Genomic DNA, 17500 nt, shown 5'->3' with positions numbered 1-17500 from the left:
GGAAATCCAGAATATAACATATACGTAAATCCAGAATATACATATAACGTAAATCCAGAAATATACATATACGTAAATCCAGAATATACATATACATAAATGCAGAATATACATATAAACGCATACGCACATTATATGCATACATATGAGGTTACCTTTACATATTTATATACAAGTATTATTACACGTGTGTATATATATAATATAATATATATATATATATATATATATATATATATATATATATATTATATATAAATATGCACATACATTCTAAAAGATATACTCGTATATGTACGTACGTATGTGCGTATATAACTGTACGGTGTTTAGTTTTAAATCACACACACGTGTGTAAATAAATATTTATTTCATAATCGTTTTCCATAGTTGAAACATTATTTCCCAGAGTTTTGAAAGTTACTGAAATTCGTGTTATAGCAAATTTTAATTTTAAATTTAAGAGATACTGGATCGGCTTTCCTCTTGCCCACCTCCTCCTATATACTAAAACTTCGGGGTTTTTGAATATGAGAAAAAAAAAAAAAATACTGGGGCGCATTCTCGTTTTAAAAACGTTAAATATGAACGGAATGGAATATAAAATTTAAGCGAAGAGGCAAGTGTTGGGACTTATTTGGTCATTCAGCGCTGAAATATAAACAGTTGAAAGATTTTAAAGGTGAGCAGGAGGAAACTCTCTCTGTTGAATTGTGATGCAATTGTCAGGAGAAGGTGGAAACTAATATGTAAGAAAGATGCTGCAAGGGACCTTCAGTAATGCCTACAGTGCACCGTGAGAAATCCACTGACGGCACTAGCCCCTGCGGAGAAAACCGTTGAATAAGCCCTACCTTTATCAGAATCAGAACTCAAAGAAGTATTGTGGGGACACTGGAATGCATCCTCGTATTTCATACATTTTGCATTTTCCCCCTCCCAAAAACTGTGGTGCTCAAACATTGTCGGATACATGGAAATCCAATATCTTTAAAACTAATAATTTGTTATAGGGAATGACATCCACCAGAAGCTTTGACAACTGACAAAAAAAAGAAATTGTGGGAATTTTTGAAACACGAGGCAATATAATCAGAGGAACAAAATTTGAACGTCAATATGCCAAAAAGAAGCTAAAAGACTGAAGCTTAATTATTTTGACAACGCCCAAGATCCTACTGTGAAACTTTGAACAAAAGAACCAATCATGTTTCAGTGGTGTCCACACACCCACATTTCTTTATTATGATTGAAAATATGCTAGTTACCCTTTTACACATTGCACCGAAACAGACAAAATTCGATCGGGAACCTCACTTGCATGACCATAGAAATATATACAAAGAAATACACTTCACTTGCTCATCTGTAAATATCTCAGTGACAGCAAATTTGCAATAGATTTCTTCTATACTTTTCGTTTCAAGATATTAACGAAACTTCACATCCAAGCAAGAAAGCAAGACTCAAACAAGAAGAGCTGGCACTAAAGAAAAGTTTTACCAGACCACTGAGCTGATTAACAGCTCTCCTAGGGCTGTCCCGAAGGATTAGATATTCTTACGTGACTAGGAACCAATTGGTTACCTAGCAACAGGACCTACAGCTTATTGAGGGGTCCGAACCACATTGTATCTAAAAATGATTTTCTATCACCAGAAATAAATTCCTCTGGTTCCGCGTTAGCCGAGCCGAGGCACTAAAGTAGTACCATATATATACATATATTATATATCCCCACATTAATAAATAAATTCTACTACAGTGATCTACAGTGATATTAATATGGAACACTCACCTTACAGACTTCCTTCAACCAGGCATCATTTGCCTCGATGCAACGCTGTCACTTCGTACGGCGCTACAACTACAATATCATCTTAATAACGAATATGCTTAAATAATGATTTGGTCATGAAAAGCACCGCAAATCTGGCAAGTGTAAACATTACGAGTACTACAAGCAGGAATTGAGACCAGGAGTAAAGCATGTTTTAATTCCAGTCATAAACAGCAAAATTTCAATTCAAATATGCTTTAAATACAGAGACAAAGACCCCAGATTGTTAATTCCATACGAATATGGAAAGTTTCTCTATTTAAACATGTTTTCAAACAGTTAAACCGCATCTAACGCAACACACACCAGTTAAGCACAAACTTCAATGGTCCGTAACCCCCAGCGACGAGAACTGTGTATTCCTAAGAGCTTCCACTTCCTTTGTGCTCTGAGGAAACCTTCTAAACAAGTTAACTGCATCGTTGGCGGGTTCCATTGGATAGGCGGCAAATCTTGAATAATAAACTAGGAGAATTTTCAAAATGCCCAATATTATAACAGTTCCTCTCAATGTACTTAATTAGCTCATGCAGGAACTGGATTAGGAAGCAACTCATATTTGAACTCGTAAAGTTATAACAACGAGGCACAGTAAACAAAGTGCTGTTTCATTTCAGCAAAACAACTCCTCCATCGTGTCAAATGGTCGTTAAATGTTTACGGTTTGTTTCACAAGGAAGATACCATTCTCGCACTCTGTTGTTTCATCCATACCAAACCACGATGAGCTAACAGAAATTTACACAGTTTACACGATGGTATTTAAAAACTGTAATCCACAGAAAAGGACGTATTAACGTGGTACTCATAGGCACGTAAAATACGTTGCGTCAAGTGCAGAAGAGTGAGACATTCGCCAAGGTGTTAGAGAAAAATTATTATTACGCTTGTGAATGAAGTTACATTACAATTTCAGAAAAATAGTCTTTCCTCTAGGTTTTTAATGAGAAACAAGAAACAGTCACGTCTTCATATGATGAAATTCTTACTGTGGTACACCATGCATATGCGTTTGTCAGACAGTGTTGGGTTCGTAACATCCACGACAATTTAATGTAGACACAACTAAAGATTGTTGTTGTCTAGGTTTAGACCTTGGTTTTGTTTTCCCACATAGGACAACGCTAGTACTACTCCAAGTTGCTTGCGTCCCAGTCAAGGAGACGAATCCCCAGAAATTTTTTGTTATCACTCACCTGAAAGAACTCTTTACGTCCTGATTCAGACTGCTGGACGGAGGATCTTCATATCCCAATAGGCAAGACTACGTAATGGAAAAAAGATCAGTGATGCAGTGAGTGAAGTGTGTTGCATGGCTGCGGGGTGGGTTGGTGACGGGTGGTACTTGGCGCGGGGGGAGGGAGGGTTTTAGGTTTGTGACGCCTTTTAATAAACCTGTGTATTATTTTATAGTAGGTATATGAAGTCGTTCATACTTAAAAGTTTCAGCGCAGGTGCTCATTTTTTCTATGGTAATTGGATACTGAATGTGGCATTTCTATGGAACAACTTTACTGTGTAGAACGGCTTATTTAGGCGCAGTTATATGATGGAGTTATTGTTGTGAAATTGAATGAGCTCATCATCAGATTAGCATTTATAATTGTTTAGAAACAAGAGTTATAATAATAATGTACTTAATTAAGTTCAGCTCATGTACAAATGCAGTATGAAGAAAAATACATTAATTAGAATAAAATCATTGAATACCTTGGAAATAACATTAAGATTATTTACTATCATTGTCACAGGATTTAATATCATAGACACCTTTCACAGTCACAACCGTAGTACTTATATATATATGTGTGTGTGTGTGTGTGTGTGTTAACTCATGATTTTTTCCGGTAATAGAATTGATTTCAGTTGAACGTAGTTTAGGGTTATGCTCTTATTGACTTCTAAAATTGTTTGCTTTATATACATATAAGTAAATAAATTTTTCTGTTAAAACACGATACGTTTCGTGTATAAAAGGCTCATTAAAAACACTTTGCTATAATATATATATATATATATATATATATATATATATATAAAGTATAAAAGACCCATTAAAACACTAGTTTAAGCAAAGTGTTTTAATGTGCCTTTTATACGTGAAACGTATCCTGTTTTAACAGAAGAAATTTATTTACTTGTATATATATATATATATATATATATATATATATATATATATATATATATATATGCGTGTGTGTGTGTATGTATGTAATGCAATGAAGTCTTAGGAACGTGACGACTAACGCAAAAAGAAGCTCCTTTTCCCTGTTACTATGGAGTTCCGTGGTGAGATCAGTGAGTGACAGACGTCTCACCTGATGACCCTCTCAGCGACTATCGGGTGTCGGAGATATGATTAGAGCGATTTGGGGAATTCTGTTTACCCTGTAATGGAAGAAGATAATTTTGGTGCTCCCCAGAATTTGGGAATGGTTTGCCTAGGGTTTGCGATAATATATATAATAATGATGATGATATTTACGACATGAGATGGTGATGATGATGGTGAACGTATTGTTTTATCCCCAGCTACACTGATTACAGGACTGCCATCGTGTTGCTATTTAGTATTATAATTGTCATAATTTTGATCAGGATGGACGTCATGATCATTCTTTAAACACAGATTAAGTATAGTCGTGGGAAATCAGAACAATAATATTATTACTATTATTATTATTTAGAAGATGAAACCTATTCATATGAAACAAGCACACAGGGGCCATTGACTTGAAACTCCATCTTCCAAAGAATATAGTGTTCATTCGAATGAAGTAACCGATTGTAATGGGAAATGCAGAAAGAGGATATCAATTATGAGAAAAACTGATAAATTAAGAAATCAATAAATAACTGAAAATGTAAGTCATATATTAAATACAAGTTGAATTCCATTAGGGTAGTATTGCATTGCATCTTCGCTTGAACTACTCAAGTTCCAATTCCCCGATATCATTTGGGAGGTTGTTCCACAGTCCAGCGGTTTAAGGAATAAAGGACCTCTGGAACGAAAAGTTCAGATATAATTATAGATAAAAACATAAAACGAAGAGGAGTGTGTTTATAAAAATGACCTTGGAGAGTAGATATCCAGAGAAAGGGGAGGGATGTAGGGCGTAAGTGGGACATCTAAGGGCGTGACAGCGAAGCGCCTGCAGCAGCATTTAAGCCCCTTCGGATAAGCCCCTAGCTGATATCGGGTCGGCTTTCACTGTTGGTGTTTCCGCACTTGAACGATGGGATGGCTACTATATTTATAAACCTTTCTCATCTGCGCATCGCTCGCAGTTGTTTTCACGGCAAGTCGCTCTTGATAAATTTTTATGGTGCTTTTTCTTATGGTCTCTTCCCGATGTATATATATATATTATATATATATATATATATATATATATATATATATATATATATATATTTAGCTTGTTTTCCCTAATAGGTGATAGCTCCAGAGAAAAAATAAGGTATTGGTCGCTGACATTCATATTGTAAGTTTTTAGTCTCAATCTTGAACTAAATCTACACCAGGGGGGGGGGGAAAATATATTAATTATATATATATAATAATATATATATATATATATATATATATAATATTATATATATGTGTGTGTGTGTGTTTGTGTGTGCGTGTGCGTACGCGCGCGCGCTCGTGCAATTATTTATATAAGCAAACATCTTCAGAGGAAACAAGGCAACAATAATTACTGAACCACAACATGATGGATCACCTGCACAAAAATTGTTTTTGGCACTGTACTTTTTTTAACATCTACGAAGGATGTTGTGGACCATTTAACATCCATCACACTACCCACCTCTTTCTTGAAAAACTTTCTCCGTCTTTCCCAGAGACTAAGGTCCATACATTCTGATAATACCCTTTACAATAATCTCTCCAGAAGCTCATCTCCGTGCCCTCCTATGCACCTAAGGACGTGCCTCTTAAGCAAGAGGGTCCAGGTTCAATTCCTGGTATTTTTTTTTTACTATAGTCAGTATATGAAACCTATTCACATGGAACAATCACACAGATGCCACTGACTTGAAATTCCAGCTTCCAAAGAATATTAGTTTCAATCTCCCTTTGCAGCCTCCACACTGCAGCAGTAACTGATCATGATACAGACCCAGTGATTTTTCATCAGCCTGGGGAAGGCGCGAACCCGTGACATCGTAGCGGTATGCCACGATACTAGCCACTATTCCAGTGAAGGGATTTACTCACGTATCAATTGCTTAGCATTGTGCCTGGGTTGACCTAAGGAGTGACTTGCATACCCGGTATTTTGTTAACTGAGGTGGAATGTAGGCTAGGTGGCGAAGGGTATAAAGTTAGCAACCATATCCCAAAGTAATAAAGTTGAGAGCAGGGGTCTTTAGATATATATATATATTTTTATATTTTATTTTATCAAGCAACCACCTTTTACAAAGCACCAAACGCGGAAATGAAAAACCGGGAACAATACTCTTAATCCAACAACATAGCATGAGGGTTGGGAGTCATCGACGCCCACGAGAGCAGCAACTGTAAGTGGGCGGATGGAGGTTTGGGGTGGTGGGAGCTTCTGCAAGCGAGCAGCGAGGCCTCTCGAGTGGTTTTTCACCGTCTCTTATCGTGTCAAGTCTTAGATGGCCCTTGTAACTCCTACGACTGTCTCGAGCCTCGTAGAGTCTGTGATTTAAAGTTCCTCTCAGCATCATCGTCGTTGTAAGTTTGCGTCTTGAACCTTTCGAGGGATGTTGAGCTCCAGTGGGGCCTTCGAGTTGCTTCTGAAGGAGGTCCGGCCTCTCAGGGTATCTTTTTTTGTTTTTTTTTTTTGGCATTACTGGTATCATTAACAAGTGCGACCGACGTAAAAATGTGAGTGAGCATCATGTCCACAGGTTATCAGCGAACAGAGAAGCAGTTAACACGCACGATGATATATGTATATATATATAATGTGGGTGGGCGTGTATATATACATATATATATATATATATATATATATATATATCTATATATATATATATATATATACTATATATGACTGAAATATTTTCTGTTTAAACAGATTCCATCTAATAAAGGGAGCCCATAAAAACACTAAAAGGTAGAAAATTAATGCTATAATGCAGGCAAGTAGAGGGAAACAGTTGTTTTTTTCTGAAATAAAGCATTAACTTTCCACCTTCAGACATGTTTATGGGGTTTATTATATATATATATATATATATATATATATATATATATATATATATATATATATATATGTATATTTATATATATTATATATACATATATATATATATATATATATATATATATATATATATAATATATATATATATATATATATATATGTATATATATATAAATATATATAGATATATATATATATATATGTATATATATATGTATATATATATATATATATATATATATATATATATATGTATATATATATATATATATATATATATATATATATATATATATCGATGATAACCTATTCTGAGTTAATCACTAAACTGTGTACTTGATAGCTAGACCGCTATAGTGGTCGCAACCAATGTTAAAAATGGGGACCATGCGACTAGGGACGACATCCAAAAAAGTTCGGCTGAGAACTGAAACGCCAGCACCTCTCTCACCAGCACGTCAAAGGGAGAAGGCGTTTGCCAAAAATACCCCACTCACACATACACATACTGAATATTGATCTGAGATAAAATAATGTGTTGTAAACTTATTATATTCATCCTTGATAACTGGAATGAATTGAGTTGTAAACTATGTAAACCCCAAAAGAGATTGGAAGTTGACTCAGTCACTTCAAGATCCTGTGCTTCGATGTATGTCCGGAAATTTTTGGTTTATCTGTTTATGAAATGGTCAGACTTTCTGAGATTCTTACGAACACATGATTACTAATAAATGATTGCTATGGCAGTGATTTGTAGGGTAAAACCTACGTCATTAGGGTAATGTCTACACATACTTGAAGTAGAATGTTGTAATCTGCTACATTAAGCTTAATGGCAGCCCACGTAGATATCAGTAACCAGCGGGGCTCCGTCGTGTAGCATGCGTCAATAAGCGGTAAATATATGAAGAAAATGTTTCGGTATCTCGATGTTGTCAACGTTCAAGCCTCCTCTGAATAACGGCGAGTTTGCAGGATCGTTCATCAAGGGTCATTAGGACTATCTCGCGAGTTATCACAGCAACATTTTTTTTTCTTTTAAGTTAGAATTTGGACAGTATAAAAAAATTTCAAAGTCGTCAGGTCACGGAAGTAGGTGAACCACAATATTTCATTTAAAGAACGAGACGTCTTCGGAGATCATGTTATACGGGGATGAATGAACTTTGAATCACTCTTTTTCACTTTGTCTTCCTCGTTTCATTTGTCGTTTGTATTCGAGAAGAAGAGTCAAATGGAGATGAGGAGGCGGAAGAAGAACTGGAGGAGGAGGAGGGGGAGGAGTGAGAAGAGAATTAAAAGTAGGAAAAGACCTAAGAAGAAGAAGAAGAAGGAGAAAAGGAAATAAAAGGAAAAGCGATGGAGAGTTTTAGCACGTCTAAAGGAGCTCCCCCGAGCATCTGGCATCTTGAGGCGCGACCCGATAACGCCTCTGTAAATAACCTCATGAACGAACCACGAAAGTCAAGATCGCCATCGACGGGGCATCGAGGGTTGTCAGGGAAATAGGGAGGGGACGGGGGCGAGGGAGGGTGGCTACGGCGGTAAGGGCGATAGGAAAAGGTAACAACTGAAGTGGCGATTTGGGAAGAGGCGGAGGCTGAAGTGGCTCGCCCGGGGTGGCAGTTTGTTTTGATTCCTGTGTCACCATTTTCCATCATCGCCTGAGGACCGGTGCCACTTGAAAATCATCAGGGCGATAACGGCCATCATAATTAATAGGGTTTAAAAGGGTCTGCAGCTCTCTCGACTATCTATTAGCTTTGCGATGCGTCTGGTTTCTTCGGCTTATTTATGCGGAGTGCCAGCGGTGGCATCCGGAGTGCCAAATTGGGCACCCCCCCCCCCCCCCCCGCGTTCTGCTCTCGAGATAAGATAATGAAGGCAGGAGGTGAGGGACAAAGCTTTTGTCGTAATTTTCTCTTTTAATGGTGGGAATATCTTATTCGTTTTTTCCAGTGACTTTATTGTTATTTATTTACTTACTGTTCGCAATGAAAATTTTCTTTCACTAATAAAATATTGTGATAGTATTAAATATCAGTATAAAACTAATATAAGGCGCATAATTTTTTTTCTTTTCGCTCTTAATAGAGAAAGTTTTATCAATATTTATTTGATAAATGTATTGTTTTTTATTTATATGAAAGTACAAAAAAACAAAAAACAAGAAATGCAGTTAGAGTGAAGACAGAAGATACAGTAGCAAAATGGTGATAGTGCTAATGACAACAATAAAGAAATTAATGATAATATTACACACGTCATTGTATGTTAATAATAATAATAATAATAATAATAATAATAATAATAATAATAATAATAATAATAATAATAATAATAATAATAATAATAATAATAATAATAATAATAATAATAATAATAATAATAATAATAACAATAATAATATGTGTAGCTTTACAACATGCATGTAATCAGTAGTACCGACAGATTTAGCGAATTGTGCTGAACAGGAATGACGGCGATTTAGACTTTAATATTCAATACTGAGTATAACTTTGCATAGAATCATCTTGAGAAACACTGGTCGATTGATTGATACTATGCACTGGAATCACAATAACAGTTAATGTGATAGAAACCATACTAAATATCATGAAAAAAGTAAATTCAATTAATATTTAACTTTTACCCTTTTAACCTTTGCGACCCTACATGGCTAGAAAGGAGAATAATAAAATGAATAATTAATACTACGTATGCCAAAATTATTATCAAAGTAGTAAAAATTGCCATACTGATAATAAAATATATCATTTAAGTATTTATTTCGTATTTCATATAAGATTAAAGAATAGAATAGAATATACAATTTAGGCCTAAGGCCAAGCGCTGGGACCTTTGAGGTCATTTAGAGCTTGAAGGGAAACTGACAGCAAGAAGGGTTGAAAGGTGTAACAGGACGAAAACCTCTCAGTTGCATTAAGAAACAATTTTTAGAGAAGTTGTGAGGTCAGATGGAAGAAAGTGAATATGAACGGAGGTACAGTAAAAGACTTGAGAAAGGTTGCAGCTGGGGGCAGAAGGGACGCTGCAAAGACTCTTCTTAAGTAATGCCTCCAATGAGCACGTGAGGTGTAATGATGACACCATCCCCCTACGGGGAGTATGATATTAAACATCTCTGACAGATTATGAATCAAAACAGCTGTTGGCGAAAACATTCTCATTGTAGATAATCCCATACATTTATAAATAGCGGTGTTTCAGTATCGTGACACAGATGTCTTGAGTTTTTTTTTTTTTTTTAACGAAAGTGACAGGATTTTTAACCTCACTTGAATTCTTCATCTATATGTTCTCCAGCTGAAAATAACTGTCTTGTGTTATTATTATGACTAATAATAATGATAGCAAACATTATTTAGTTACGCTTAGCTAAATAAGAAGAGTGAACAGCAAAACTCAATATAATGATAATAATGATAAAAATAAAATTGATAATAACAACGGCAAGTTATTTTCACCTAGAGAACCGGCAAATACTGAATTCAAGCACAGTTTGCTACGTAGGAAGAGTGAACTGCAAATCTAGACGATGATGATGATAATAATAATAGTAGGATAATGATAATCGTAATGGTAACCATAAAAATATATATACAGTTATTTTCAGCTAGAAAACAGGCAAATACAGAAATCAGTCACGGTTTGCTAAGTAGGAAGATTTCAGTCACGTGCGGTTATAAAAAAAAAAAAAAAAACACACACACACACACAAACAAACACACACTTAGACATCTGTGCTGGTATACTATGGTATACTGAAACACTGCTATCTATTATCTTATTTCTGCATTAGATTATCTACAATAACAGCTGTTTTGATTCTTGACCTGTCAGATATGTTTAACTCCCGTAGGGAGATAATGCCGTCATTGCACATCAAGTGGTCACTGTAGGCATTATTTAAGAAAAGTCTTTGCAGCGTCCCTTCGGCCCCTAGCTGCCACCTCTCTCATTTCTTTGACTGCACCTCCGTTCATAATATCTTCCTTCCTTTTGACTTTCCACCTTCTCGAAAAAAATTGCTTTCTAATGCAACTGATGGTTTTCCTCCTATTACACCTTTCAAACCTTCTTACTGTCAATTTCCCTCCCAGAGCTGAATGACTTCATAGGGCCCAGCGCTTGGCCTTTGGCGTAAATTCTATAATCTATTCTATTCTTTAATCTCATATGAATCTTTGCAGCCATTTTTCCTTTGAAAGGACTTTTGGCGATCTTTCTCTCTTCGAGTGAGTTGAACGAAATTGAAATGAACTGGTAGAAATAAGAAATATATATTGAAATGATGTATTTCATTGTCAATATGGTAATTGTTTGTTACTGCGATAAGAAATGTTAGAAAATTATTTTTGGCACGTGTAATAATGGTTCAGTTTATTATTCATCTCATTTTTATTCATGTAAGGCCACAAAGGTCAAGAGGATTTAAGTGAAAATGTTATTTTTATCATATTAACTGTCACATAGCAAACCACCAGTTATTTTGATGAACAGTACAAAGAGCTATTCTTGTATGTTTTGCTTTGGCATAACTGGGTTGACTGTATTGCATCACGTTTAGGTAATAATAATAATAATAATAATAATAATAATAATAATAATAATAATAATAATAATAATAGTAGTAGTAGGCTTCATTTTTGGGCCCGACATTTAACGGATCTATGGCGGCATGTGCATTCTGCTTTATTTTTCTTTTACATCTTAAATAAAGATTGTCATATGGTAATTTTAAGATTTGATCATTGTTATATTAACTGATAAGCTTCATTTCTTTGTAAGCCAGTATTTAGGAAATGGACACCACTCTTATCCTTTTTGTATTCTTCTCCACGTGAAGAGAGAGAGAGAGAGAGAGAGAGAGAGAGAGAGAGAGAGAGAGAGAGAAAGTTGGGTAATAAAAACTTTCGTTCTTATGTTATGTCGCTGTTCGATGAGCGACGTTTATGTAAAAGACAACACCTGCCGTATTCCATATAAGCAAGGCAGGTGTTAGTACAGATGCGAAATGAGGAATTAATCAAACAGCAGGCAACGGGAAGCGATGACTGGAAATGAAATAAACAAGAGGATATTTGAATAACGCTTTAAACGCACGAGCTAGGAAGGCAGCATCTGATACTGTGGCGCCAGGGAACGTCAACATGTTGTATAGACTCTCTCTCTTTCTCTCTTCTCTCTTCTTAGTTAAGTGTGTGATTTCGTTGACCCCAGCATCTCTCTCTCTCTCTCTCTCTCTAAAATCATTAGGACACTGGGAATAAACAGTAAAACCCGCTCCTAGAGATAAGTGTGCACACGATGTCTCCTCTGTTAGTCTTTGAGACATCCTAATCCTTGTAATTCTCTCTCTCTCTCTCTCTCTCGTGGTAAAAAGGTAATACGTTTGTCTCTCTTGTGAGAGGTTTTGAACTGAAGCCTGGGCGATGAGGGGGCGACATGGCCCCTTTCCTGAGAAACAAATTATCCTCATAATGACTTAATCATCTCTCACCCTATCTGCCAACAGATGTCAGCAATCCCTCACTTACACCTTTCGTTTCTAAGCAAGATTTTTAGACTGGTTTCGCTAATGTCACGTCTTTATCCCCTATGATGGTCTTACTCTCTTTTCAGTTCCTCGCTGGACGAGTGGTTTTCGCGCTCGGCTGCCAATCCGGTGGTCCGAAGTTCGAATCCCGGCTCAGCCAACGCGGAATCAGAGGAATTTATTTCTGGTGATAGAAATTCATTTCTCGATACAGTGTTGTTCGGATCCCACAATAAGCTGTAGGTCCCGTTGCTAGGCGACGAACTGGTTCCTTGCCACGTAAAAATATCTAATCCTTCGGGCCAGCCAAGAGGAGAGCTGTTCATCAGCTCGGTGGTCTGGTAAAACTTTACTCTCTTATCACTTCGGTACCGCATTATAACCCACTTCGGCTTGCACCAGAATACTAAAGATTCTCCCAAGTTTGGAGAACAACGGAAGTTTATACTAGACAGCAGGAATATGAAATCTGCGCTCAGCCGGATTTCATCCGCGGCTAAGACCTGTGCCGTCAGCGTCTCGCATTCCTGATGGTCCACACATGCAGAACTGGACCACCCTGTAGTGCCGTTAATACACCTCAAGTGGTGCACTGTCGGCATTAATAAAGGGTATCTGCAGCGTTTCTTCGGTCCATAGCTACGCTCGCTTTTTAACCTTTTTATTTTACCTCCATTCCTGCTTTATATCCCAGTTTCACCTTCAGATCCGTGTACGCAATCTTCTTTATTTTCTGGATCTCGTTATCTCGCTGCCCAACTGTTCCAACTGCCATTTTCACTGCCTTAAGCGATGAACGGCCGGAAATGTCCCAGTGCTGGGCTTGACAGCATAAATTTCACAAAATCATATCAAATCAAAATCTGGCCAGAGGTTTTCGTTCTACCTACAGTCCAGCGCATTTAGTTACAGACAAACACTTTGGTTAACACATAAATAAATGAAATAAATAAAAACTGAAATTAGGAACCTGTTATCATCAACACATTCTTTACGATTTTATCGCATGAAGTTTCGATGATTTTCGCTAGAGGTTAGGTTTTAAAAACTTCTTTAAATCGTAATATTTTTAAGGATTCAAATCATCATTGACAAGATTTTTTTATATTGCAAACCGAAATAAGAACTGTTACTAATGCCGATAAGGCTGAGTACAGGTGTCCCACATCCCAGGAACTTATCAGGGAGGAGATAAGATCTGAATCTGAATGAATGGGAAGTCTGCCTTGGAGGGCGATGATTTAGCTTTCCTCATTAGTTATGTGGTGGGGATATTGCTTTGGTTATTAGTTATTTGGTGGGAATATGACTTTGGTTATTTGTTATTTGTTGGGAATAGTACTTTGGTTATTAATTATTAGATGGGAATATGACTTTGGTTATTTGTTATTTGGTGGAAGTATTACTTTGGTTATTAGTTATTTGGTGGGAATATTACTTTGGTTAATTGGTGGGAATATTACATTGGTTATTAGTTATTTGGTGGGAATATCACTTTGGTAATGAGTTATTTGGTGTGAATATCAATTTGGTTATGAGTTATTTGGTGGTAATATTACTTTGGTTATGAGTTATTTGCTGGGAATATCACTTTAGTTATTGATTAATAGATGGGAATATTACTTTGGTTAATTGTTATTTGGTGGGAATATTACTTTGGTTATTAATTATTAGATTGGACTATGACTTTGGTAATTTGTTATTTGGTAGGAATATCACTTTGGTTATTAGTTATTTGGTGGGAATATTACTTTGGTTATTAATTATTAGATGGGAATATGACTGGTTATTTGTTATTTGGTGGGAACATCAGTTGGTTATTAATTATTAGATGGGAATATTACTTTGGTTATTTGTTATATGGTATGAATATTACTTTGGTTATTAGTTATTTGATGGGAACATCACTTTGGTTATTAGTTATTTGGTGGGAATATTACTTTGGTTATGAGTTATTTAGTGGGTATATAACTTTGGTTATTCGTTATTTGGTGGGAATATTATTTTGATTATCAGTTATTTGGTGGGAATAACACTTTGGTTATTAGTTATTCGGTGGGAATAATACTTTGGTTATGAGTTATTTGGTGGAAATATTATTTATGTTGTTAATTATTTGGTGGGAATATAACTTTAGTTATTTGTTATTTGGTGGGAATATTACTTTGATTATTAGTTATTTGGTGGGAATATCACTTTGGTTATTAGTTATTTGGTGGGAATATTACTTTGGTTATGAGTTATTTGGTGGCAATATTACTTATGTTGATAGCTATTTGGTGGTAATATTACTTTGGTTATTAGTTATTTGGTGGGCATATTACTTTGGTTATGTCCTACCTCCTTAAACATGTGTGTTAGAAGTCTTTTCCTTGTACAAGTTTCATTTTGCCTCTGTCACTTCATGATGGTTAAGTATCAGTGGTTTTGAATGTGGACTGGAAGTCGTTGGAGGATCCTGTCGAGTGTTCGAGATACTTAGTGGGTTCTAATCCATTTATTACTTATAAGTCCCCTTCTGTGATACTCCCTGAGTAGCGCGAATTGGATATGTATGTATGTATATTCGCTATAGTCGGGGAAACTACTGGACCCAATCGAACCAGAGTCGGACCATGTATCTAGATTTTATAGGGGATGGTTTTAGCTTGGTGCCATTTTGATCCGGATATCCGCCATGATATCTTCTTTATTATTATTCATAGAGTAAAAAAGAAAGCATTTTTCTGGTAGAACATATCAAGGGGACTCCAAATATGCTCTTACTTTTCCTCTGAGATGAAAAGTAACGATGATACTAGCGGATGGTTTGGGTGCCGTTTTGATCCGAATACCCTACCAAGCTAACTTCTTTAATATTAGTTGTAGCGAAAGAACGAAAATATTATTCTGATAAAACTTTTCAGGAGGATTCCAAATACGCTCTTACTTTTCTTCTACGATGAAAAATAACGATGATATTACGGTTCAAACAATGACAGCCCACGGTTGGCCGTCTCCAGCTTCGCTGGCTAATATGTGTATATATATATATATATATATATATATATATATATATATATATATATATATATATATTATATATATATATATATGTATATATATATATATATGTATATATTATATTTAGTATACACATACATACATACATATATATATATATATATATATATATATATATATATATATATATATATATATATATATACATATATATAAATACACACACATATATATAATATATATATATATATATATATATATATATATATATATATATATATATATATATATGCATGTGTATGTGTGTGTACGATAAGCAGCATATATTAATTACGAACAGATGGACCAGCCATAAATGTTATGGCATCGTTCTGATTTGTCTTTTTTATGGTTTTGTTGGACTTACGACGTTTAGCACAGGTTTTAAATTTGGTTTCGTAAAGAAAAGAACTTTAGTTATTCCCGATTTAGTTCCTACTTGTCATTCCAGATATGCAGTCTTCGCACTGACCTTATCAAATCTGTATAATGTTGCTTTCTGAATCTGCTCCCCCTTTTTCGGGATGTATCATAATATTATAGACTTTTCCTACTGAGGGATGCTTTTTTAGTAGCTTTATGTTGAACAGCTCTCTCAATATTGATCTGAGGCATTTTCTCTCATCTTCACAATCAGTCACATAACATCAAACAACTTGCCTTAACAGGAATCCTTTGTTCCATGATTTTCGTTTGTCATACAACTAAGGAGTCTTTTTCTTTGATTCTGGAAGTCATTTTCAGTGGGCAGGTCTAATGATTTATCCTGGGTTGGGCCAAAGTCGGATTTTGGCTTTCTGTAAAAAAATCTATTGAGGAAGCTGTGTCTGTCCGTCCGTCCGCACTTTTCTGTCCGCTTTTTGCTATACGTCCCCAGATCTTAAAAACTACTGTGGCTGGAGAAATGCAAATCGTTATATTGATCATCCACCCTCCATTCATCAACATACCAAATTGCAGCCCTCTAGCCTCAGTAGTTTTCATTTTGTTTAAGGATAGAGTTATCCATAATCGTGCGTCTGGCAACGATATAGGACAGGCCACCACCGGGCCGTGGTTAAAGTTTCATGAGGCGCGGCTCATACAGCATTATATCAAGACCACCGAAAGATATATCTATTTTCGGTGGCCTTGTTTCTTTTATTCTGTGTCCTTGCTAATTCTAGTTGAGTCAGCATGCGACTTTGAGTATAATTTTTGTGGCATCGTCATTCATTATTTTAAATTAATATTTTAAATAAAAAAAATGTTTTCCAACAGGCTGTCCTTTCAAAAGTTCGTACTTGATAATAAGAGCAAAAAGATGCAATGGAAGCGCAGAAAGCACATGCATGAGCCTTTTCGGTCAGGAAGGTTAATTGAGTCATAGGCGCGTAATTACTTGCAATCGCCAACTTGCTTTCCATAAACGTGGATCACTGGTTGTACACTTTATCGGTGGGTCACAGGTGTCGGCAGACCTTTCCATATTCCCTGTCCATTAGAAGCAGGTGTTAATGTACAACAAACATGGCAGTACATTTCTGTGATCTCTTGTAGACAGTTGGATTGCTATGATTAATGGGGAAAAGTCGCGGCTCTTGTGTCAAGGGATCCTATCGTTGAACTCAGAACTATTGTTATACAAACAATGCGCTGTTCTTTCGCTGGATAACACTTGCGAGAATAAACATCGACTGATGACCGCTTTCTGTCCCGTTCTTATCCATTCTCTTTACTCACTTCTTTCCCTTTTTATTCGTCTTCCTTCTCCTATTCCTCTCCTTTTCTCAATCGGCATTTTTCTTCTGGAGTTATTATTATTATTATTACTATTATTATTATTGGATCACTCTGAACAGGCTATAAAATATCGCAGCAAAC

Source organism: Macrobrachium nipponense, chromosome 13, assembly GCF_015104395.2.
Source record: "Macrobrachium nipponense isolate FS-2020 chromosome 13, ASM1510439v2, whole genome shotgun sequence".
Lineage (NCBI taxonomy): Eukaryota > Metazoa > Arthropoda > Malacostraca > Decapoda > Palaemonidae > Macrobrachium > Macrobrachium nipponense.
This window is presented reverse-complemented; position numbering follows the sequence as displayed.